The sequence below is a fragment of the Polypterus senegalus genome, unplaced genomic scaffold (genome assembly GCF_016835505.1).
Source record: "Polypterus senegalus isolate Bchr_013 unplaced genomic scaffold, ASM1683550v1 scaffold_1875, whole genome shotgun sequence".
Taxonomy (NCBI): domain Eukaryota; kingdom Metazoa; phylum Chordata; class Cladistia; order Polypteriformes; family Polypteridae; genus Polypterus; species Polypterus senegalus.
Window position 1 is genome coordinate 26,106 of NW_024379654.1, and position 26,105 is coordinate 52,210.

Here is a 26,105-nt window from a genome sequence, read left to right on the forward strand (position 1 = left end):
GGAGTTTGACACCCCTGCAGGGCCTACAGTCTTAAAAATATAAGTCCCAAAATGGCTCGTTGCTGGGTTGTGAGGTTCTTCATTGAATCATTCTTTGACAAGAACCATTTAATTTTGGGAAGGTAAATTGGGCTTTGGACTCTGAGAAAACACGTTGGCACCTTTATTTTTTAGATTGTGTGGTGGGTTTAGTGAGTGAAATTATGGTTTGGTGCCTGGTGGAATTTATTTAGTGACCATCCACACCTGCACTTGATCCTTCCCTGGGCAGTGCCAGACACTTCTATATATGTTGTATGATTACAGGCAGTATGTTTACCATTTAATATATGATGTTGCACATATTGTCCTTTTTCATGTTAGTTCTATACCACTTCCAAACTTCCAATAGACTGTGGGAGACATGCAAATATGAGTTTCACTGTGCAATGCATAACTACTGTATATATATATATATATATATATATATATATATATATATATATATATATATATAAAATCCTAAACCTAAAACTTGACGTTTTTAATGACACATTTTTGTCACGGTTTAAATCGGGCTTATTTTAGTTTCTTTATTCTGTATTGTTATACATTAACCAGCTGAGTATTCACATATAATTCACATATATTATGGAGTGATACATACTGCTAAGCTGGGTGTCATCATAATCAAAATACAAAATAAACTATTAAATAACAGTAATATAAGATCAGGACTTTAACATAATCACAACCTGAAAATACATGTATGTGAATGATATTAAATGTATGATGTATCACATTAATGCATAACAAGTTCTAGAAATACTGTAATGGTAGCACGTTGTTACATGTTGCTGTCAAACTTCAAGTGTCTGGTCCAGTTTCAGTCCTTGAGCAGTCATGCCCACCTTTTTGAGGAGAATATTGCAAGGAAAGGCACACTTTTATATATATTTATATACTAACGCCAACAGGCAGAATGCACTATACGATAGCAAGAGTTAAACAAAATAAGACGCCTCACTCATGGATTCCTGGCTCTTTGAATTAGTATTTACTTTTGTACTGTATCATTATAATCGCTCCTGTTGTTAGTATCATAATTAACCCTCATCTTTTCTTGAGATCACATTTAATAGCCTTAAATGTTTTCTTTGGTCTGACTTAGTTAAAACGGAGTAGAGGGAAAATAAAGCTTTGTCCCTGTACTTTGCCATGATATAGGTAAGCACATGTGAAAAAGAAAAGGTGAAATCCTTAAATCACAGATGTTATTATTTGATCAAGTATTGAAATATTTCATTTATTAATACTTTACAATATTTTGTGGAGCACAAAAGTAACGAGTTCACTGCAAAGAAAAGACGCCATCAGTGGCTCAACTAACTAAGGTGCTTGCATTTTGAATTCTGAGCGTAGTACAAACCCGAGTTTGATCCGAATTAAAGACTCATCAAAATTGAGAATAATAAAAAAAAATAATCTGGAGTGAAATCTTTATAACCAATTTGAAGTAAATAATTTTGAAAGATACTGTGGAAGGATCGCATGAGAGATCTGCTCGGGAATCATCACCACTTAGAATCGCCATCAAAATGCGATGACTAATTGTGTAAGGCAGCTCACGTATTTACATTAATTCATCTTCTATTCATTACCATTTGATGTCCATGAACCCCTCCATTGAATAAGGTGATAACAAACCCACTGTGGTAGATCAGGTTGAATTTGCTCTGCTGCACCAAACATTCAAAGGTGCCAATCCAGAGCACATCAGAGAGGCTGAGAGACACAGAGCAGATCATTGACCGGCACACCGACACACAGACACACACGGGACACTCCAACGTGAGCAGCGTATGTATCAAGTGAGCATTGCACGTATCAATGTCGGCATTAAAGATCTTCTTGAGTGCTGAGGCAACAAACAGCAGTGGGATAAACACATCTGGACCTGCTGTCGAAAAAGCATCCCTCCCTCGTGAACACATCTTCAAGGTCAGATGTGTCAGGTCAGGCAATCAGTAAAAAGATGTCGTAGTCACAGCACAGTGCAATAATAAAATATTTCCTAAAACATATAGTTGTCCAGTCTGTATCATTCCTAAGCAATCTTCCAGTTATAGAGGCGCAATCCCAGTTACTAACATATTTACAGTGTAGCTCCCCCCCAACACTCAAAGTAAGAACACTTTCCACCTTATTAATTTAATATTTAAACATTTAAACCACTAAATCCGCCATCAACAACTACACAACTACAACAGTTGAAATCGTCACTCAAATAAGTTTTTTTGTTATAGACATAAAACAAGATGCCCATTTCCATTTGATATATCTTTACTAGTGTTCCCGCCTTGCTCGCTCTTGGTCCATGGTGGAATTTGCTGTTAAATGAAAAAAAAGAAGAAAAACAGACTCTTTTGGGTCACAATTCACAGTGGGTGGATGTGGGACTCGAACCCACGCAAGCCTTATTATGCAGCGGCAATGTATATAATGTATGTTTTTTTATGTATGTAATGAAGACGAAAACAATTATATATAGATGTATACTATATGACATACGTTCAGTGTTGCATGAAAACGTTGCATGAGCTGAAGAATTAATATTTATGAGAATATTATAGTGAGAGATGTGTCATCACCCATATTACTAAAGCTCTTCTTTGCAGCATTATGCATTCTACATGTCAGTATTTGTATGATGTATAATTTATAATTTTATTTTTTGCCACAAAGGATTATCGGGCACAATCATTTAACATGTATTGATCATCCACAAACATTTATTTCAATGGGAATTCTGGCAAATTTTTGAACTCTGTTGATGCCATATGTACTTCAAATGGGAGCTTGATGAATAATGATTCGAAGCACTAAGCAGACATGTGTACTGGAATCGTCAAACTTGGTTAGAAGCACTGAGCAGACATGCGTACTGAGGTTGCATCATGACGAGGCTTCGAAGCCTCAGACATGCGTAGTACTGAGATTGCATCATGACGGGGCTTGGAGCGGGGCTACGAAGCCTCAGACATGCGTAGTACTGAGATCATGATGGGGCTTCGAAGCCTCAGACATGCGTAGTACTGAGATCATGACGGGCTCCAAGCCTTGAACAGACATGGTCATTGGTTACTGAATCTTTGTGAAGCCTCTGCACACTCAAAGGCATTAACCACTATATTTTGAGAGTCTATCTGACACTTAACTCTCTAGTTATATTTTGTAATTCGTATTGACATTACACATTTCAGTTGATAAAGTTAAACTACAATTCAGGTGGTTGCTGAGAATTAATTATTGTTCTTGTGGATTGCTGTGATTTCCTTTGTCTGATACATAGCGTCAAAGATATATTGTCATATGTCAACTTTATATATATAAAAAGATTAGGTAAGTCGTGCAACCTTTTTATGGAACGCTTAATTTTGTTCAAAACCGTACGTCATATAGTATACAAAATTAAATATAATTTTTTTGTCTTCATTAGGAGAATACAAACATGATACTCTCCTGTCAATTAAACCAATTTAATGTGTATATGTCAAACAACAAATTTCTACATCAGCCGCAGTAAGAACAGCAGTAGTAGTTCAGTTGTGCAGAGCTCGTTAATTATCCCAATTAGGTGGCAAAATGATATTGCAGCTGTCTCTCAGTAAAAACACCAGGGGTTCGCATCATTGATCCTCCTCTTATGAAAGGCTTTTTTCAATTCCTCCATTTAGCAATATTTTCAGCTTGGATGGATAGCGAATCGAGCTATCAAGAGAAGGTTGGGCCGCTGTAGTTGGGCAGGGGGCACACGTCCCTAATTATATTGTGTATGTAAAGTGTTTCACTGTAAAACTTAATAACCTTCATATTTGTGTGTTTGGAGACCCTGGTGTTGTACTAAATTTGCATTGTAGAAAAACAAACTACTGTGCAGCATGCCTAAATGTGTCTTTTCGTTTCTGATCACTATACGGCACTTCCAACTTAGGACGATTCGCTATAAACAGTTTCAGCCAATCAGCACCTTCTAAAAATGCAGAATGACAGTGTAAACCCTTATTGTAGCGGTGAGCATTTCAGTCAGTCATTGTCCTGTTAGACTATTTACTGTTAAGTGCTGCTTGAGCTACCGTTTATAGTACAACAGGTGGCCTACCTAGTTCTTAAATTGATATTGAAACACACACACAAGCCTCCTAAATTATTTATTGAAATGCCTACATTTACAGTGTCCATTTTAGGAAGTCGTAGTTTTTACTTGTTCCCGTTATTAGGAATTATAATTTCTCAGTTTCACATATTATTCGTTACTACTCGCGAGTCCCGTATAATTGAGATTCTGTTTTATATTCTGTATAAGCAAACTTTTAAAAGGAGCGTTAATTGAACTGACTATAGCAGACTTGTCATCTTCTTAAAATGACTTTATTGATTTGATATTGACAATTAATCATAAGGTCAAAAATCAAGGAGGATTTGAGTTTGCATGGATTGTGCTGTTTGTTTTTTTTCGTGACATCGCGTCAATAGAGAGTGCGTCACATTAACAATGCATTCTGTCCTAAATGACAGTGCACACACTTTTTTATATTTCCTAAAGGCTAATGTGTCTCAATTTGCTCATTAATATATTTTGACTGTGTATTTTAGTAAGACTAATTATAAACATATTACCCATGTTTATTTCCCATGTAGATATGTAACGTTTGGTGAGAATAAATAAAAAGTAACAACACATATAATAGTTATGTTGCATTGTATATGATTAATAAAATTCATAGTTTATCTGTAATGTTCTACTTATACAGTCGATTGTTCCACTTCTGAAGGTGTACATTGTTGGTATTCTCCATTGCATTTGCCCCCGAGTGTAACATGTGCCAGTGCAACTGAGGGGTGGCAGACGAGTTCATGTAATGGATGACAAGGCACATTCTCATCCTGATGCCCAGCCTCTTGTCATGAATATTCCCATCTGGTGCTTTTTCTCGTTCCTGCCAGTTTACTATTATTATTGGACACGTATTTAGAGGATATGTGTGTCTTATTTTATGTCTATGAAAGGAAGGACGGTAGAGCCTTAAATGAAACTCAGTGTTGATGCTTTGGATAACAAGACAGGTTAAGGAGGATTGTGTAACTGGAAGATGGTTTAAGAATACAGAAACAACGAAAGCTTAGTCTTTCAATAATTCTATTTACATCAATGATTTACTCTGTTGTGCTGCAGTTCGGAAGATTACTTATTTACCACCCCCACCCCCCAGCTCAGCCTTTAATAAGATGCATTCAGAAGGAAAGGATGTTGCTGACAAATCCAGGTGCTTTTTTGAAAGTTTGGATCCAGATGTACTTATCCAGCTGCTCCTTCTTGTCAGTACTTGAGTGATCTTTATGTTCACCTCTGGATGAATTCGCAAAGGTTCTTTACAACTTTTTTGTCTCATTAACGCAGAAATCCCGAGGATTTCCTAAAATTGCAGAAGACACTGTTGATGGCGCTGATTCTGTTTTAAAGACAGTTGTGATTAGTTATGCAGCACATGTTTTTACACATATTGCTTTTGGTAAATGAATAATACAAATCAGCTGCAGATCTGGGGATCACTGAATAGTAAAAATGTTTAATGAGGAGTGTCTTGCACATATACTGGTGTAATGACCACGTCGGCTTTAGTGAAGCGTTTCTTAGCCTCTCTGATATGATCGACATGGGGTAGAATAGATTCTGGATTGTTATAATACGTGCTACCTTACGCAAAATATGCTCATCAATTTGTTACAGATTCTAGGTAGACACGATTCCACACAAAGGAAAAAGGTGCCATGTAAATCGTTCATAATGTCTCCAAAATATATTTGTTAACTTACAGACAAGTACTACATAGCTGTTTTATACAAAATCCTTATTTCAACATATCAGAGCCCCAATTAGGATTTGGACTCGGGTTAGCGCACCTTATCGCGGTAGCACGGACAACTACTTTTACGCTTTGAGCCAAAGCACTTTAGCAGACTAGTGTGACCAAATCAACTGCTGACTGCGCAGATATCAATGATGTCATTACGCTAGCGTGCCTCAAAATCACATGATGGGCGCATTTGAAACAAGCCTCGAAGCGGTGCTTCGAGCTCCAGTGTTTCAAAAGCTCGACACAGTGTCGAAACCTCGTATCGAGAGGCCCATCACTAGTTTTGGATAAAGCAATAAAGAAGTGAGTGGTCAGATACTCCACACCTTTATGGAAAAAGTTTGTTTTGTATGTATTTGTGAAATTAATCAGCACGCAACATAACATAAATTGGCGACGAGTTGTGTCAACGAGAAGAACTGACTGTTTAAAGGACCCTCTTTTCTGCCTCTGAGTCTAACGTGGAGTGCAAGGTGCCAATGACATGGCTGGAGTAATCGGACAGATGGATCCTTTTGAGGACACAGGTGAGCAATGGGCGACGTATATTGAACGTTTTGAACATTACATACTGGCTAATGACATTACAGCCGCGAAGAAATTGCCTGTGTTGTTTAGTGTAATGGGACCTAAAACATACAGACTACTACGCAGTTTGGTAGTGCCTAGGAAGAGATGGGAGATGGAGTATGACCGTGTTGTGGAAGTTTTACAAGCCCATTTCACCACAAAACCACTCATGATAGTGGAGAGATACCAGTTCCACAAGCATAATCAGCAGGAAGGGGAAAGCGATAGCACAGTACGTAGTGCTGCTAAAAAGCCTTTCGGAACATTGTGAGTTCAGTGCATATTTGGAAGATGCACTACTAGACAGGTTTGTTTGTGGACTAAAGTGTAAAAATTGCTCAGAAACACCTGTTGACTGAGAAAGATCTCATGTTTCAGAAAGCAGTTGATTATGCAGTTTCAGCAGAAACGGCAGTGCGCAAAGTGCAGCAGTTAAGTGCTTCCCTTAAAGTGAACGCGGTGCTTTCTAAAAACTGTGACAAATGTCACCGTTGCGGGAAAAGGAATCATACTAATGATGACTGCTGGTATAAAGATCGTGACTGCCACCAGTGTGGAAAAAAGGCCACATTAAGAACATGTGTAGGAACAAAACCAAAAGCTATCAGGACAGAGAAAAGAAATGGAAAGAGGAGAATCTTATTCAGAAGGATAATGCCATTAAGCGAAGGATGCAAAATTCATCATGTCGAGGCAGGGAAAGATGAAAGTGAGAGTGAAGAAAATGAATCTGATACTGACAATGAGTTAGGACTGTATTTTCTGTCTCAAAAAGGCAAATATTCACAAATTTCCATGCTGCCTTTAGTAAACGGGAAGAAAATAGAAATGGAATTGGATACAGGGGCTGCAGTGTCTTTGATTCCCTGGGAGCAGTACAGAAGCATACTGAGCCAAGTGGCTGTGCAACCCACGGATATCATGCTAAAGACATACACTGGGGAGCCACTGGCACCTGAAGGGGTTATCAAAGTGCAGGTCAAATTAAATAATCAGTGTGCTAAGTTGCCTTTGTATGTAGTAAAAGTAGACACACCCCCACTGTTTGGTAGAGAATGGCTGAGAGTTATTAAACTGAACTGGAAAGACTTATACAGTAGATGGTGCATGCCATTGAGCAAAGAAAAAAAGAAAACCTGGAGTCTGTGTTAAAGAGACACTCAGCTGTTTTCTCTAAAAAGCTAGGCACAATAAAAGGAATCAAAGCCAGACTAACTCTTAGACCCAACAGTGTACCCAAATTCTGTCCACCACGGAACGTCCCTTATGCTCATCGACTTCGAGTGGAGGCCGAACTAAAATGCCTGACTGAGCTTGGAGTGATCTCACCAGTGAAGCACAGTGACTGGGCCATACCCGTGGTGCCCATAAGCAAAAAGGATGGCACAATTAGACTTTGTGGGGATTTCAAGGTCACACTCAACCCAGCTCTCTGTGTGGATAAGTACCCAATTCCACGCATTGAGGACCTTTATGCCTCTCTATCAGGTGGTTAACGCTTTAGTAACGGCTATCTACAGATGGAGGTGAAAGAGAAGTCTAGGAAGCTGCTGACTATCTCAACGTAAAAAGCACTATTCTGTTTTAATCACTTACCCTTTGGAGTAGCATCATCACCCCCTTTATTTCAGAAGGCTATGGACCAAGTGCTTCTTGGACTGCTGTATACTCACTGTTACCTGGACGACATCCTTGTGAGTGGCCCTGATGAGCAGACCCACCTCAAAACTCTGGATACAGTTCTGGGTAGGCTAGAGGAGTATGGCCTGCATCTCAAGCAAGAGAAGTGCTTGTTCTTCCAGGAGTCTGTGGAATACTTGGGTCACATAATTGATGCAGCAGGACTTCACAAATCACCAGAAAAGGTGTGTGCCATTGTGGAGGCCCCAGCACCACAAGAGGTTAGTCAACTACGTTCTTTTCTGGGAATGTTAAACTACTACGGATGTTTCATCTCCGACCTGTCCACTATCCTGAAACCACTGAATGAACTGCTAAATAAGGAGAAGCAATGGTAGTGGACATCAGCCTGTGAGTTCACTTTCCAGGAAGCTAAATCACTTTTAGTATCGCAGGAGACCCATTACCATCCAGAACTGCCCCTTCAACTCACGTGCGACATTTCACCTTATGGGGTCGGAGCTGTGCTTTCGCACGTCATGCCTGATGGCAAAGAAAAACCAATAACCTATGCATCACGAACTTTTAGTAAAGCGGAACAAAATTACGCTCAGATCGAGAGGGAGGCGCTAGCGATAGTCTTTGTAGTACACAAGTTCCACCAGTACCTCTATGGTAACAAGTTCACATTCTTCACGGACCATCGCCCATTAACCTCCATCCTGTTTTTTGTGGAGTCAGCTGCAAGCATGAGAAAGAAATGCACATTTTTAAAAGGTTAAGTTAGGGATCAAAGTCCTAAAAATGCTTGTATTTGTTCGGTGTCTCCTTGCTGGTGCACACTCTTAAAAATAAAGGTACCAGAGTAGTTATTCCGAGCAATGCCATAGGGGAACCATTTTTGGCTCTCAAAAGACCCATCCACATGAAGGTTCCAGAAAGAACCTTTATTTATTTAGATCTGTAGCAGACTCCATACACTAAATAACCATGAATAGACAGTAACAGATTTATGAAATTCCAGTGGGTTCCTGATTTTAAAATGACTCTTCTTTTGCCTCATACAGTATCACAGACTAAGTCCAGGTTTTCTCAATTTATTAATGTCCTGCTAGGTAGCCTACCATACAATAAAGACTGTCAAATAAAGGTTCTATGAGGAGCCACACAACCCAATAAAGAACCATAACATTCCATTAAAGAAGCATTCTTTTTAAGAGTGATACATGTGCTTAGTGAATGTGTCTGTGCTGGATTACAACACTGTTTCATGGCCCTCAAAGGTCTGAAATCAAAATTGAAATTCACAACAAAGGATGGCAATCTGAGCAGCATGACCGGCAAGTGCAGGAATACACCATTTCTATAGAACGGCTTTTAACCTGCTTCTTTCATGTTTGGAAGCAGCTCTCTTTGGGCTGATATGTGCAGGTCTATAGTGATGCCCAAAGATCTGCTACCAATGAAATCCTTTGTTGATAAAATCACCATGCGAAACTTTTTCTTTAAAATAAGCATGTAAGATAACAGCAAGCAACCAGCTAAAAACATTGACCATTGTCCCTCTGCAGACTATCTTTGTTCCTATGGTAAAAGCTTGGTTTCTTTGGATGACACCACTAGGCAACATACTACCCTTACACCAGCAAACTGCAACATTTTCTTAAATGCACCTCATTAGGTTTGGAATATTGAGATATTTCTAAAAGTAGCCTGCAGGCTGTTTGCATATGTGCCACTGGTTATAGTTTGCCCAACCCGATTGTACGAGGTGCTGCTTTCACTATTACCATGTATGAGATGTCATGGTTGCTTTCTTCTCTCTCTTCATCTCTCATTGGCTATTGCATTTCTTGCAACATATATAAATATATATATTATTTATTTATTTATTTTTGTGTCCTGTTCGGCTGTGAAGCAATCAGAATTGATGTCTGAATGCTGGCGACTAGCCTTACAGTTTTCTCTCAGGTGGAGCATTACAGCTTCTGCTGACGTCATGCCTGATACCAAAACTTTATTAAAAATATTTTCAGATGTTTTAAGATTCGAACCGGACACGGAGACAATAGTGAAAGAAAAGAGAGAGAGGAAGAGATGGAGGTAAAGGGGGAAGGGGTTGTATAGAATACACAATAAATGAACCAGAATCCGCTTCTAGACCTGCAGAAAGAGAGGTGGGGAAAAAAAAAAACAAACCACAAGACAAAAACATTGCTGCATCAGCTACATGAAGATATATAAAAGTAAAAATGTTTGCTGACAATCATACAGTAATTATTACCAAGGCATTTAGGGCCAACCACAACCTTAGATCATGTGCTGAAGATGTCCAAGTCATACTTATGAAATCACCATGTGAGCACCTGTGTGCGTCGACGCTTGTATGTGTAAGGTTTCTATAGGAGCATCCAATAGTGAGTGTGAAGGGCCACAGACCTGCCCCCAAAAACATGCGGAAGATGGAGGGAGTTCCAAGCCCAGAGATCCAGAGGTCACCCCAGCGCGCGGAGACCCCAGGGAGGCCGTCACCAGAGAAGCCCCAACCCCCACTCGAGAGGCGCAGAGGATCACCCCGGGGGGCCGCAACCAGCAGCCGGCAGAGTCCCGGGAGATATCAACGGCAAGCCCTCAGGCCCGCCCGCAGCCGCTCACCCCCGAGTCGGCTGGGCACGGAACCCAGCAGCCCGGGACCCAAGGGCGACCCACCCGCCAAGGATCCAACAGAGCCCAGGGAACCAGATCTCACCAGGCAGGCACTGGGAGCGACCAGACAGATGCTTAAGGCAGGGGGAGGGTTGACAAAGATGTTGTAGTATTGCCAGATGTCCCAGGAGAGGGGAGGAGTCCAAAACCCCACATGACATATACAGTCACACACAAACACAGTCATACACTCCCTCCCTCCCTCATGCTCTCACATACACATACAACCCAAGACTTACAAGGATGTATGCCAGACACCCATTCACACTCCCCATACACACCCTACTAACTCTGGTCCCGGTGCTGCCGTACCTGAGGTACAACCATTCCCGGACACCAGAGCTAGCCCCGTTCCGCAGGGGTAATAGTGAGCAGGCACCCCCGTCCAACGCAGAGTAAAGCAACCCACCACTCCAGACCACAGGCAGACAGCCAGCTCCCACTCCTAGCCTCCAGCCCCGGGCAGCTAACTGAGAACAGAGGTGTAATAAGACCTCTAGTCTCCCTCCACCTGCTCTAATGTAATGTTGGTGTGTGTTGATAAGGTGCATTTTGTGGTTGGGGGGGTGCGGGCAGTGCCGGCACCATGTGGCCTACACCAGCTGATGCCAACACACAGCCCCACTTCCCCCCCAAAACTCTCCGTGACTAGGTGCAGTTTAAAATTGGAAGTGAGCACCGGCACTTGGAGTGAGACTGAAAATTCCCCCCACCGGATGCCGTTGAGTGTGCCCACTCCCAAGGCCCTAAGTGTGCATTTGTGTGGAATGTTGTTTGTGGAAGTGTTTAATGTGCAAATAAAACTGGGGGGTAGGCTGCCACAGGACTGCGGAAATGGGATCCATACCCGCACCCCCTGACTTACCCACACCCCAAGGCCCTATGTGCATGATTGTGTGATGATGTGAAGAAGCAGGAGGAGGGAAATGTCTGAGGATGGGGAGGAACGGCTGAGGGGCATGAGCCCTCCAGGGAGCCAGCTCCCCTACTGGCCCCAATAGGCACCTCTGTTCCCAAAATCCACCCGGGGCACGGAGGCCCCAGCCCATCTAGCCATGGCCCGAAGCAGCAGCATCACAGAGCCCCACGGAGTCTGAGGCCACCAACCCACACCACCCCAGCAGAATATTTACTCCCATCCCCACATTTACTCAACATTCAGATTAAGTAAGACATAAGACACCTAGGTAAAGCTGGATCCTCCCCCTCCTGGACATCCCCCTCCCCCATGGTGGAACTGCCGCATGTTCCGGCCCTCTTCCCGGCAGCATACATGCCAGGACCCAATCCCCAAGGCCCCACCAATATCCCCATCCGGGGACGGCCGCCCCCATACCCTAAGCCACCAGGCCCACACCCAGAACAACCCAGGGGCATATGCAGCCACTAAGCAGCGACCCGCAGCCACCGTCAAGACCCCCCACCACATCAACCACAGCATCCCGCAGGACCATATCAATGACCCTCCATCATCGCTATGTGATGGAACCGATCAAAGGAGCCCAGAGAGATTGATTTGAAGTGGAGGCAGAGGCTGTCTCAAGTGTAATATGATCCAATAAAAGATTTCTATACTGGTTAATGCAAAGATTATCTTTGTTTTTCCAGTTTATGAGGATAGTTTTCTTAGCGATGCATATGGCAGTGAGAACCACGTGAACCAAATTTGTTTCAATCGGGACATCCTCTAGGTTCCCCAGCAAGCAAAATGAGGGGGAAGTTGGGATATCACATTTCAGACACTTTGACAGGTCTTCACATACTCTATACCAGAATCCTGAACAGGTGGACATGACCACAGTGCGTGGATATAACTGTCAGGAATGTTGTCTGTGCAGTGTGTGCAGGTGTCAGATGGCACAAATCCCATCCTGAACATCCGATGACCTGTATAGTGTACTCTGTGTAGAATTTTGTATTGAATTAGTTGTAAATTGGGGTTTCTGATCGTTTTAAAAGTTTTTAAACAGGTTTGGGACCAGAAAGTCTGATCAAAGCTAACTAATAGATCCTCCTCCCATTTGCCTATAGGAATTGCTATTGTATCATCTATTTTGGTCAATGTTTTATATACTTTAGACAGTAATTTGGGGTGTTTGAGATTACAGAAGTCTAATACCCTTGATGGTGTTTGTAATTCTACTTTAAGCTTAAATTTTTCTTTAACTACTGATTTAATTTGGAGATATTCTAAAATCTATTCTTGTCTATCCCAAATTGGGAGACTATTCTGTTAAATGGAATGAAATCCAATCCTTCAACTATGTGTTCCATGTATAGAATTCCTTTACTTTTCCAGTATGGGAGGTTCATCATTTTATTGTTTTGCAATATGTCAGGATTATTCCAGATGGGTGTGCGTCTGCATGGAATTAGTGAAGACTCTGTCATTTTTAGATATTCCCACCATGCTGTCAGTGAGGTACTGATATTAATACTTTTAAAGCTTTCATGCTTTCTTATTTTTGAGCTAATAAACGGTAGGTCCGAAAGCTCTATAGTATTGCAAAGTGTCTGTTCTACATCTAACCAGGACTCATCCAGCGGGTTATGTTGTAACCATCTTGGTATATATTGGAGCCTGTTGGTTAAGAAATAATGATAGAAGTTGGGTAGATCCAACCCTCCTCTATCTTTGGTCTTCTGTAGTGTTTTTAAGCTAATTCGTGGAGGTTTATCCTTCCAAAGGAATTTAGTGATGGAGGAGTCCAGGGATCTAAACCAATCAGATGATGGCTTGTTTGGGATCATAGAAAATAAGTAATTGATTCTTGGTAAAACCATCATTTTAATTGTGGCAACCCTCCCCATAAGTGATATCGGTAAGGATTTCCATCTAGCAAGATCATCTTCCACTTTCTTTAATAGTGGGATGTAGTTTAGTTTAGTTAGATCTGCCAGCCTGGGAGAGACATGAATGCCCAGGTATGTAATATTCCCTGATTCCAATTGTGTATTAAGGGAATTGACAAAGAGAAATTAATTGGAAGAACTGTGGATTTTAACCAGTTTATTGAATAATCTGAAACTCTTGAAAAGGAGTTTATTAGTTCAATTGCCTGGGAGAGAGAGGATTGAGAATTCTGAAGATAAAGTAACACGTCATCTGCATAAAGACTGATTTTATGTTCTATGTTCTTACACTTTATGCCTTTAATAACTGTAGTTTGCCTGATTGCTGCTGCTAGTGGTTCAATAAAGATAGCAAATAGCGAGGGGGAGAGAGGGCATCCCTGCCTGGTCCCCCTCTGAAGACAGAAGCTATCTGATGTTTGGTCATTTGTCCTGACGCATGCTGTTGGTGAACTGTATAAATTTTTAACCAGTTTATGAAGAAGTTTCCAAAACCAAATTTATGTAAAGTTGCAAATAAGAACTTCCAGTTAACTCTATCAAAAGCCTTTTCTGCATCGAGAGATAATATACTGGTTTCCATGTTTCTGCTATAAGAAAAGTCTATTAAGTTGAGTAATCTACGTGAATTTGTGGATGAATGTCTCCCCTTAATGAAACCAGTTTGGTCTGGATGTATTATGAAAGGGGTTACCTTCTCTAATCTTTTTGCAAGGGCTTTACAAATTATTTTCAGGTCAACATTAATAAGAGAAATTGGGCGATAGCTGGTAGGAAATATAGGATCTTTGCCTGGTTTTAACAGGAGACTAATGTTGGCTGAATTCATGTTTGGCTGTAGTCTACCATTTTCTTCTATTTCACTCATCATTCTGAAGAATGTTGGGCCAGAATGATCCAGAATTCTTTGTAGAACTCTGCTGGAAACCCATCTGGACCTGGAGCCTTCCTATTAGGCATGGAGTTAAGAGCTTCCTGAAGCTCATCTGATGTTAATGGCGAGTCCAGGACTGTAGCTTGGCTATCTGATAATTTAGGAAGTATTATCCTGTCTAGAAACTCATTGATCTCATTATCTGATGGGTTAATCTGTGGTGAGTACAAGGTTTTGTAAAAATCTCTGAAAGTGTTGTTTATTCTTTCAGGGTCATATACTATATTCCCAGTTGAGTCTTTAACAGCAGATGTGGCAGTTTTCTCTTTTTTTTAACTGGTTGGCTAAAAATTGCCTGATTTATTACCGTGTTCAAAGTTTTCTATTCGTAGTCTTTGTGCTAAAAATTGTGTTTTTGTCAATAATTCCTTTAAGTTCTAGTTTACTTTTACGCAATTTGTTTTGTAATTCTTCTTCTGGGGATGCCTCTAGAGACTTAATGATTTCTTCTAATTCCTGAATACGTTTGTTTTCTATTTTTTCTTATGTGATGAGAAGGAAATTATTTTACCTCTCATCACTGCTTTCCTGCCTCCCAGAGAACAGATGCTGATGTTCCAGGAATGTCATTGTGTTCTAAATATAAAGCCCACTCTTTTTATAATATTCCACAAAACCTTCATCTTTAAGCAGTGACGTATTAAACCTCCAGTTTTACCTGATGGGATTGTTTTCTTATTTAACAGAGTTAAAGAAACTGGAGCATGATCGCTGACAACTATAGGGTGTATCTCAGTGTCTGAAATGTCAGCCAATAATGAGCTGCTGACTAGAAAATAGTCCAAACGTGAGTGAGAGTGATGAACATGTGAGAAAAAAGTATACTCTCTACGGCTGGGATAAAAAGATCGCCATGCATCACAAAGCCCATAATCACTCATATACTGTTTGACTATATTAGTGGAATGCCAATGCGCTGAGTCCCAGCTGTACTGAGCCTGTCTGAAGAATGATCCATCCAAAATTAAAATCTCCGCAAGTATAAGTGGACAGTCCAAGTGTTCGGAGAGTACAGAGAAAAATTATGAAAGAATGCGGGTCATCTATGTTTGGACAGTATATGCTAACAATACATAAGCTTTGATTTTGTATAGATAGTTTTAGTATTATAAATCTACCATCTGGATCTGAGACTGTGTCCAATACTTTGAAATTTGTATTTTGTGTATTAAAATAGCTACACCTCTTTGTCTAGAGTTATAGGCGGCAGAGAACAGTCTGGGAAACTCAGATGTTTTAAGTTCATCTGCAACTGTGGCAGACCTATGAGTCTCTTGTAATAAGACAACATCTGCCTGCAGTCTTTTAAGCTGATCAAAAATCTTTAATCTCTTCTCTCTAGAGCCAGTTCCATGAACATTCCAACTGACAAACCTTAGTGTACCCATAGTTGTGTGTGTGATTAGCTAATGTATGGTGCCTTCATGTGAGTTAGTTAAGTAAATAAATGTATAATTTAATCTGAAAAAAAATAAAATATATATATAAATAAAAATAAAGCAATAAATAAGTAAATAAAAAATATATGTATAATAATGCTAATAACAATAATAATATTATTAATGCTGATGATAATAATAATATTAATGCTGAAAATAAATAATAATAATAATGCTGATAATAATAGTGCTAATGATAATAATAAAAAAAATACTACTAATAATAATAGTGCTGATAATAATAATAATAATAATAATAATGCTGATGATAATAATAATGCTGATAATAATCAGAAAATAATAATAATAATAATCAGACAGAACCAAAAGTGTTTGTGGTTGTATGATAAAATGTAATAATTATAATCTAGTGTTTGTATGCGCGCGTTGTGTGTGTGCTGACGCAGTGTAGGAAAGTTGTGTGATTGTGTCATACGGATGTAAAGTTCCAGAAGCAGGTAAAAGAAGGAAAGGAAAGAGTGATAAAGGTTAAGAAAAGAAAAAAAAAAAGTAAAAAGAAAAGGTGTTAGAGGTGTGGGGTGGTGTGAGAACAGGTGATCCCATCATCTAAACACGGATATAGCAGCTTTTTTTTATATCCTGACATGCTCATACCCAGTGAATCCCGATAAGAATAATAAACTTGTGACCTGATGTTGGGCTAATAAAGCCAGTCTGTCACTCCTCGCTCCTTGTACAGCCTGTTGTTGACGTAGAGCTTGTCCACAGAAATGACAGCGCGGCTCCCTTCTTGGATGAATTTTTTACGCATTGGGAACAGAACTCTGCGGCGATCCAAAATTTCTTTAGGAAATTGATCATTCACGCTAAAATTTTTCCCTTTGAGCTCTTTCCGTGGCTCTTAACAAAATCCTTCTGTTTAAAATGCTCAAATTTAGCCACGATGGGACGAGGTCTTCTGCTGTCTGCTCTCTTGGCTCCAAGGCGATGTACCCGGTGAAAGGTGATGTTTTTTACCGTTTCTTCGGGTATCTTCATGTGGGTCTGGAGAAAATACTTGATTGTTTGTTCGCAATCCTCCGGTTGTCCTCCCGTCTGCTCCGGCAGGCCTGCGAACACCAGATTGTCTCTCATGCTGCGGGCCTGAAGATCCAAAACCGTCTCCTTCAGGGTCTTGTTGTCCTGGGAGATCCATGTCAATCCCTCTGTCAGGGAAGACACAGTCTCCCACAGAGACGCGTTTTCAGCAGCAAGCCGCTCCACCTGATCCTGGCTGAATTCCAGAGATTGATGGAGGTTCTGGAACTCCTGGTGTAGAATTTCGAGCAGGTGGAGTCGTCCCTCAAATCCCAAAAGCCTTTTATCTATGAGATAAATGAGAGCACCTCTGAGCATGCTGGGAGAGACAAGTGCTGGCTAGGAAGATCATGGATTCTCTGCAGCGTTTGACGCAGATGGCAGCTCATTAGCAAACATTCTAAACAATTAAGACACATTTACGCCAAATTTATTTACTGACAACGCAATTAATCCGGTAAGTATAACTCGCTCAACCTGGAGGTAAGTGAAGAAAATTTGGAAAGTTTACAAAATTATATTGATCAAGTTTTTGAGTCTGTTGTCATGGGGCCTAAGAAAGCAGCAGCTAACACGGAAACACCTGCTACCAAGAGAAGCCATCCTCAGGATTCCCCCGAGGCGACCTCATATATATATATATATATATATATATATATATATATATATATATATATATATATATATATATTGTAGCAGGCGGCTGGCGTCCATACCCCGCCGGGATGCTCCTACACACTATATTCAGGGGGAGCAGCCCTGGACACTGCAATACCTCCCCCTGGACGTTAGATGGCCTGGGGTGGAGCAGTGCCTCGAGTTCCCGCTGGGCTCACTGGGAAATGGAGTTGGGTGCAGCCCTGTTGGGTCCCGCAGGCACCGCCAGGGTGCTGTGTTTGGAACTCCTGAGCCCGTAGGGGCAGCATATTCATCACACCCAGAAGTGCAGCCAGAACTCAGTGATCAAGCACCTGTAGCACTTCCGGGTGAACTATAAAAGGAGCCAGCAACCGCCACTCGACGGCCAGAGTCGGGTGGAGAAAGACAAGGTTGCCTGGGAGGAGTGGTGGTGGCAGTGAGAGAGAAGAAGAGTGCTTGGTGTGCTTTATTTGGGACTGTGTATTGCCTGTGGGGTTCATGGGGAAGACATGCCCTACAGGTGAAGAATATAAAAATTTGTTTGTTTTACATGTGCCTCCCGTGTCCAGTCTGTGTCGGGTCAGGCGCAATATAGCACCTTTCTTACTATATACAGTATATATATATATATATATATATACACATACTGTCACACGCGTGCGAGTTGGAGGCAGTCAAAGAGACTAAAGGTGAGTGAAATCTCGCGAGACAAGGGTTTATCATGTGGTATTTACCTGAATCTCTTTCTACCTACATAAAACTGGAAGAAAAATAAATCCATCCATTTGCAGCTCCAAAATGGCCGCGATGACGTCACTTCCGGTTCCACTCCGATAATGTCACTTCCGGTTGCATACTCAACTACTTCAGTTTACTCACGATGACGTTTGTTCCGTGTTCCCGCCTCCAATTCATCACTTCCTGCCAACCATTTCCTCTCCCATCATACCATCTGTTATTTAAACGCCATTTTGTTGCAGTAAATCATTCATTCTGTACTGGAAAGTCACTTTGAATCATTCTTTATTTCATTTTGTCTGGACGACAATATATGGGGACGATCCCCAAATCTTTTTCTATTTTGAAAGACTCTTTATTTATTACAATTGGCGTAGCCGGCAGGATTTTTGTTCATCATGACAGAAGAACAAGACCTCAACACCGTGTTGAATACCATCAAGGGCGATCTCCAAACTCTGAAGATTCAGATGGGGGAAACCAGGACCCAGTTGGCAGAAACCGAGGCTCGTTCCTGTGCTGGTGTACCGACAGAGGTAGCTAGGTCACAGCCGATTCAGTTAACCACCTTGACTGAGTCAGATGACATTGAAACTTACTTTTTGATATTTGAACGTACCGCTAAGCGGAACGCTTGGCCGAGGTTGGAGTGGGCATACCTACTGACTCCCTATTTGAAGGGGACGGTGCAGAGGGCCTATTACGACTTAACTGAGGAGTAGGAGGCTGATTATGATGCTCTTAAATTAGAGGTGTTCAAGCGCTACGGCATTTCACCTGCGAACTGTCCCCGAACTGTGCTTACGAGCCTATGGATTGCTCAGTAGTAAAGGGAGAAAGGTATTGTGCCACCGTGACTAACCCTCTGTCTCTTCCATATACAGGTGCAGTTATTATAAATGGCAGGAAGGTAAGGGCAATGTTTGACTCCGGGAGTAACATTTACATTGTTGCTACCCGTTAGGTATTACCGCAACAGTGGACTAAACGGAAAACTAGTCTAAAATGTATACATAGGGACATCAAATATTACAAAACAGCAAGATGTGTGGTATTGGTAAATCATAAAATAACCAGTATGACCATGGCTGTATTACCCGATCCCCTTTTCCAGTCATATTAGGAAGAGATTGGAATAAAATTAACAGCGGTAGTAACGTAACTGCATCTAATAAGAATTTGGGCTTAGTTATGAAGAATAATGCTCCGACTGCCTCCACGCCGTGTCCCTCAGTAGAACGGATCCACACGGGTACCCAATGTGAAAATTTTGATGTCCCATCGTCCTCTACAGTAGCTGATACAGTCGACATAGAAGGCGTAGGGACAATAGCCCCTCCCATTGAACTCGAAAAAGATCCTATTCAAAACTTAATGGCACAATTCCTATTAACTCCATTATCATTCAAAAGAAAACAATGGAATGATGATTCTTTAAAAAATGTTAGAAATGCAGTAGTATCTACCGAGGGTTATATAACCCTAGATCCCATGCCACCGATGCCGATCTTTGTAATTCAAAATGATTTATTATATAGAGTGGCAGGACACGGGGGTGAAGTGCGGGCTTTGCTGTTAATCCCACGTACTTTTCGGCAAAAAGTATGTGAGTTAGCGTATGCTCACCTTCTAGGAGCCCATTTAGGCTCCGAAAAAACTTTGGAGAGAATAAAACTCTGATTTTATTGGCCGGGAGTTAATGAGGAGGGCAGGCGATTTTGCACTTCATGCCCTGAGTGTCAACTTCGCCAGATACCCAGAAGGTCTAAAGCTCCTCTCGTTCCCCTTCCCCTTATTGACATCCCGTTTGAACGAGTTGGATTCGATCTCGTTGGTCCATTAGAACCCTCGATAAAAGGTTTTAAATATATTTTAGTTCTAGTAGATTATGCCACTCGCTTTCCAGAAGCTGTTCCATTGTGCTCAGCTAATTCAAAAAATATTGCACGGGAATTGGTAGGGATATTCGCTCGTGTTGGGATCCCCAAGGAGGTCTTAACAGATCAAGGGACTCCTTTCACTTCAGAAACATTTAGGGAAGTGTCCAAATTTCTCAGGATAAAACATCTAAAAACATCAATTTATCATCCCCAAACTGACGGGCTGGTAGAACGCGTTTTAATCAGACATTAAAACAGATGTTACACAAGGTAGTTAACGAGGACGGAAGAAACTGGGATCAGTTGCTTCCTCTCATTTTGTTTGCCTATCGGGAAGTTCCTCAAACCTCAACAGGGTTTTCTCCTTTTGAATTATTATATGGAAGACAACCCAGGGGGCTTTTGGACATGTTAAAAGAAGGATGGGAGGAGGAGGTACTCCCTACTTCAAATATTCTTGAATATATCGCGCAATTACGTGATAAACTAGAGAAAATTAGACCTATCCTAAAAGAGAATTTAGAAAAAGCCCAAGCAGCACAGTCACGTTATTATAATAGAAACACCACCATTCGGGAATTTGTCCTGGGTGATTGTGTTATGGTATTAGTCCCAACCTCCTATTCTAAATTGTTAGCACATTAGCAAGGACCTTACGAAATTAAAGAGAGAAAAGGACTCGTCGACTATTTAGTTAAACAACCTAATCATCGACCGAGCGAAAGAGTATATCATATCAACTTGCTGAAACCGTGGAAGGAAAGGGAACCCAATCCCTCCTCTGGACAGCCCAGTTCACTTTTTATGTCCTATGCCAAGCTTAATTTTGGTTCCGATTTGACACCAGAACAACGACAAGATCTCGAAACGGCTATCTTGTCTGTACCTGAGGTTGTGGATGAATTACCTGGATGTACTGCGTTGATTGCGCGCGATATTATTACAGACCCTGGAGTGATTGTCAGGGAGAGACCATACAGACTCCCGGAGGCAAAGAAAGCGGAAGTGGAGTTAGAAATTAGGCGAATGCTGGATTTAGGGGTTATCGAAGAAAGCTATAGCCCTTGGTCTAGTCCAATTGTTCTAGTTTCTAAACTCGATGGGTCATGGAGGTTCTGTAATGACAAATTTGATGCGTATCCGATCCTGCGAGTGGATGATCTACTCGATCGACTAGGAAGCGCTCAATTCCTAACTACCCTTGACATGACAAAAGGGTATTGGCAAATTCCCTTAATGGATTCTGCAAAAGAAAAAAATGCATTTAGCACTTCCAGCGGACATTGGCAATACCGGGTCCTTCCTTTTGGTTTGCACGGGGCGCCAGCTACTTTCCAACGTCTGGTAGACACACTGCTACGGCCCCACAATTCCTATTGTGCGCCTACCTAGATGACATTGTCATCTGTTCCAGCACATGGAAGGATCATGTACGGCAGGTGAAAATGGTGCTCTCCACACTGGCAGCAGCAGGGCTTCATATTAATCCAAAGAAATGTTTCTTTGGATTGAGAGAAGCCAAATATTTGGGCTACCTAGTGGGTGGGGGTGTTGTTAAACCACAATGTCTTAAAATTGATGCCATCATAAATTGGCCCCGTCCAATAAATAAGCCGCAAGTACAAGCATTTTTGGGATTAGCTGGTTACTATCGTCGTTTTGTACCACATTTCTCGGAAATTGCTACGCCCTTATCTAATTTGACGAAGAAACGGGCACCTATAAAAGTGGTATGGGATGAGGCAGTAGATAAAGCATTTCATGATTTAAAATTGGCCCTTACGTCAGCACCTTTATTGAAATCCCCTGACTTTTCTCTTCCTTTTATTCTCCAGACCGATGCATCGGCCACAGGATTGGGTGCCGTGTTGAGCCAATGTGTCGAAGGTGCTGAACACCCCGTTATGTATCTGAGCCGGAAACTGCTGGACCGTGAGAGGAAGTATGCTGCGGTGGAACGCGAGGCCTTGGCGATTAAGTGGGCTATCATATCATTGAGGTACTACTTATTGGGTGATGGTGATGGACCATGCCGCTTTACAGTGGATGTCCCTTCATCAGGAGTTAAATCCTCGCATCACTAGGTGGTTTTTGGATCTTCAACCATATCGTTTTAGCATTACTTATCGTAGGGGTTCCTTGCAGGCCAACGCAGATGCTCTCTCCCGTGTTCACGACCTCTTGGTGCAGGTCGCCCGACCTGATGGGTCTGGGCTGAGGGTGGGGTCATGTCACACACGTGCGAGTTGGAGGCAGTCAAAGAGCCTAAAGGTGAGTAAAATCTCGCGAGACAAGGGTTTATCACGTGGTACTTACCTGAATCTCTTTCAACCTACATAAAACTGGAAGAAAAATAAATCCATCCATTTGCAGCTCCAAAATGGCCGTGATGACGTCACTCCCGGTTTCACTCCGACAACGTCACTTCCGGTTCCACACTCAACTGCTTCAGTCTACTCACGATGATGTTGGTTTCCGTGTTCCTGCCTCCAATCGTCACTTCCTGCCAACCATTTCTTCTCCCATCATACAATCTGTTATTTAAACGCCATTTTGTTGCAGTAAATCATTCATTCTGTACTGGAAAGTCACTTTAAATCATTCTTTATTTTATTTTGTCTGGACGACAATATATGGGGATGATCCCCAAATCTTTTTCTATTTTGAAAGACTCTTTATTTATTACAATACATATTATGGGGTGCCAAACAGGCAAATATAATGATTTTCGGAATATATAAAGTCAGTGTTCTGAATATATAATACCAAAGCCTGATTATCGGTCCTATTCAAAGGAGTGACATAACAAAGGAGTGAAATCTCAGATATGAATTTCAAAGGGGTGACAACCATCCAAGTGGTAGGTGAGGCAACAACAATTTTTTTGTTAAGTGTACTTTCAGTTCTGTGTGGTAGGTGAGGCAACAACAATTTTTTTGGCAAGCATACTTTCAGTTGTTTGTGGTAGGTGACTCGTTATATCACTCCAATAAAATGTCACTTTTTTAATACGGTATTTATGTCACACCTTTGATATGTCACTCCTATGAAGTGTCACTCCTTCGATACAGACTCCTGATTATATAAAGTCAGTGGCGAAATATATAAAATCATTCCTGAATATATAAAGTCAATGTCAGAATACATAAAGTCATTCCTGATTATATATAACGTCAATGCCTGATTATATAAAGTCAGCGTTGGAAAATATAAAGTCATTTTTGAATATATAAAGTCAGCGTTGGAATATATAAGATCATTCCTGACTATATAAAATTAGGACAGTTCACAAATAAAATGGTCCAGTTCCATCAAATATTCTCTAATTTCCGTGCTTGTCATTTTACTCGTACTAGTGAAAGGTAAACTTTGACAGAAGCCACTCAGAGTCATAGACATATATACATAGACACCACATTCACTATGTTGCCCAGTTGACACGATACGTCAGCACATCCGCCATATTGCGAGTGGCAAAAGTGCCATTTAAACTAATACAGGTAGACGTGGAAACCAGGTTTTCTGATGAAAAAACAATAATGTTTAAAACAGTATCATTTACATTCAACAGATTTTGGTGAATCATTTAAATGCAATTATTTACATCCATTTATACACTAATGATGGCAATTATTAAATAATAATAATAATAATAATTAATTCCTCCCATATAAGTAACATTTCTCGGACTTCCTTCTTCTATCTCCGAAACATTTCTAGACTTCATCCTGTTCTTACACAACACAGTACAGAAGTATCGGTTAATGCCCTAGTCTCCTCACGTATAGATTATTGTAATGTTATTCTATCTGGCATCCCACAAAAATGTATCCATCGCTTCTTCAAAATTCTGCTGCTAGGATAATAACCTGTTCTAAATCCACTGCACATATTACACCTATTCTCTCTCAACTTCACTGGTTCCCTGTTAACTACAGAATACAATACAAAATACTGCTCTTAACATTTAAAACTCTCCACAGTCTTGTTCCCCCCTACCTCACTGATTTCCTATAGACTTACACTCCCTCTCTCTCACTTAGATCCTGTAATTTGAGAGTATTCAGTGTGGCAATATGGTGCAGCCTTAGTTTGTGGAAGACAGACACAACTAAAGACATGAGCATAAAATGATGGTTGTCAATTTCAAACTGTGTTTCCTCAATGTGCTTCTTAAGAAAAAACACATCATCTGAACCAATCTCAGCCCGAACAAACTGATTGATCAAAGATACACTGACAGCTTGCCCTAATGTTGACTGTCGGATAACATGCTCAGCTACTTTGACCACCTTGACTGTACCCTCAGAAGGAATCATCAGACCTCCTTTGTTTTTTAATGTGAGCAAGTGGTAGCTTTGATCATATGATGGTGGTACAGCATCTATTACGAAACTATAGCAGCACACATCACAGGACAACTTTCTCAAAATCCCATCTAAGGGCTACCTCCGACTTCTTCCTGAGGTGGAATTCTTTGGGAAACCTTCAAAGTTTGAGAAATGTTAATAGCTAACAACAATCTACATAGTGACTAAATACATTTAGCCAAAACGTTGTTTGGAGGCTCAATTGAGTACATAAATGCATAGCTTTGCTAGCTTAGCCTGGCGTAGTTAAAGTTAAGATTATAAAATGGGATTTTCTAATGGCCAAATATAACCAAAACAATTGTTCAGCCTTACCTATGAAATGTAATGCCCTGGAATCTGGTTTGGAGCATACAGCGGTTTGTACAATCCCAAGCAGCATACGTGTGAGGCATCTTTATCCATTACTTCACTCCACAGCAGTGCCACTTGCAATATGGCAGCGACGTTGATGTACGATGCTGCTGGTCATGCGGCATCTAGTAATTCTATGTCTATGGTCAGAGTCGATCGGGCTTCTGAGGTTCATCCAAAACTGCGCCCATACAAAAAGAATAAATAAATATAGTGTTCAAAATGTCAGGCACATACATCATTTTGAATGAATTAACTGAAAAGTGTTTTTTATTTTAATATTTTTCTGAAGCAGTTTTTGTTAACTTATTTCATTATGTTGTATTGTGTCTGAGTCGTTTCAATCAATATCAATATAATCTGACTTTAAATATTAGACTTTATATATTCAGGAATGACTTTATATATGCCGACACTGACTTAATATATTCAGGAATGACTTTATATATTCCAACGCTGACTTTATACATATATTCAAGTTTTGACTTTATATATTCCAACGCTGACTTGATATATTCAATTTTTGACTTTATATAATTGGGAATGATCATTGTAATTGCCTGTTTGGCACCCCATAAATAAATAAATATGTATATATATCTATATATATATATATATATGTGTGTATGTTTGTGTGAGGATGTGTTTAAATACATTAGATTATATATATTGTCACACACGTGCGAGTAGGAGGCAGCTAAAGGGTCTAAATAATTGTAATAAAACATGCGACAAGGGGGTGGCGGAGTGTGCTGACTGTCTTTCTCAGTTCCCTACAGACTTTTCCCGGTAAATCCTGCAAGGTTCAGGCGCCTCAGAAGACGTCACTTCCAGAGCCGGCCCCTGTGCTGACATCAGTTCCGAAGCTGGCCCCTTTGCTGACATCACTTCTGGTTCTGGCCATTTTGATTGACATTATTTCCTCTACGGGCCTTTAAAGCCTCCATTTTTAGCTATTGTAACCAGCTCTGATGCGGATTCTGTTCTATGCACATCGTGCTTCAAAACGTAAACTTTTGAAACTGGGAAAAACAATATACGGGTGGCTGCCACAAACCTTTATGATG